The 781-nt window shown below is 38.9% G+C and overlaps 1 non-coding gene across 1 annotated transcript; it reads right to left on the reverse strand.

Annotated features, from left to right (window-relative positions):
• Positions 1-452: 452 nt before the first annotated feature.
• On the reverse strand, positions 453-524 carry TRNAQ-UUG (transfer RNA glutamine (anticodon UUG)). The gene has a single exon. It is a non-coding gene; the product is annotated as a tRNA-Gln (tRNA).
• Positions 525-781: the final 257 nt, after the last annotated feature.

Raw genomic sequence — 781 nt, forward strand, 5'->3', positions numbered from 1 at the left:
AACATGTACTTACCGATATAACTGATCTAAAGGACCTGTACGTTGCGAATCTGGAAGCCATGAGCACATAATAGTATTATTACAAGTCACACCATTTATAGTACTACACAGTATTCCTGTCCCCACGTTTGCTAGTGCAGTGAGGTGTTTTGAATCATAAGCAGAAGGTATGTTTTTGCTTCATGCACGTAACTTGGGCTATTGTTTTTTTGGGAGCGATTGAGGCCGTTGTCAGTTGCCTATACACCTCCCAAATAAAAGTATGCGTCAGAAGAACGTGTTGTTGCATGCTTGGAACAAGTATAAATAATGTAATGGCGTGTCTTCTTCCCAAACACTTCCAGGCATGTGAAAGTACAAAGAAAACTTTCAAATAATTTTTGTTGCAATCTTATAAAATGATTTTAGAGATGGTGCAGATTGGTTCTTTCGGAAGAGGGGAATAAAAGTGCAGGTTCCACCGAGATTTGAACTCGGATTGTTGGATTCAAAGTCCAAAGTGCTCACCATTACACCATGGAACCCTGTGTTCCCCCCTTTAAATATCAACGATGAAGAGAGCGAATGAGAAATTTAAAAACAACCAAAGAGTCTCCATTGTAATGTTGAAACAGACGGACTTGAGATTTGATTTTTCAGCTCCAGGTTGGAAATGAGAACATAATGAACCATGGGGGCAATCTTGTAAACACGTGTTCCTGCTTCCTGAGTGCTTATTATGTTGCATTGACGAGCGAACTTATTTGAGGAAATAAAACTTTGAATTCCAGTTTAAAAACTT

Source organism: Eptatretus burgeri, chromosome 1 (genome assembly GCF_056783735.1).
Source record: "Eptatretus burgeri isolate ZD-2024b chromosome 1, Ebu_testis_v1, whole genome shotgun sequence".
Lineage (NCBI taxonomy): Eukaryota > Metazoa > Chordata > Myxini > Myxiniformes > Myxinidae > Eptatretus > Eptatretus burgeri.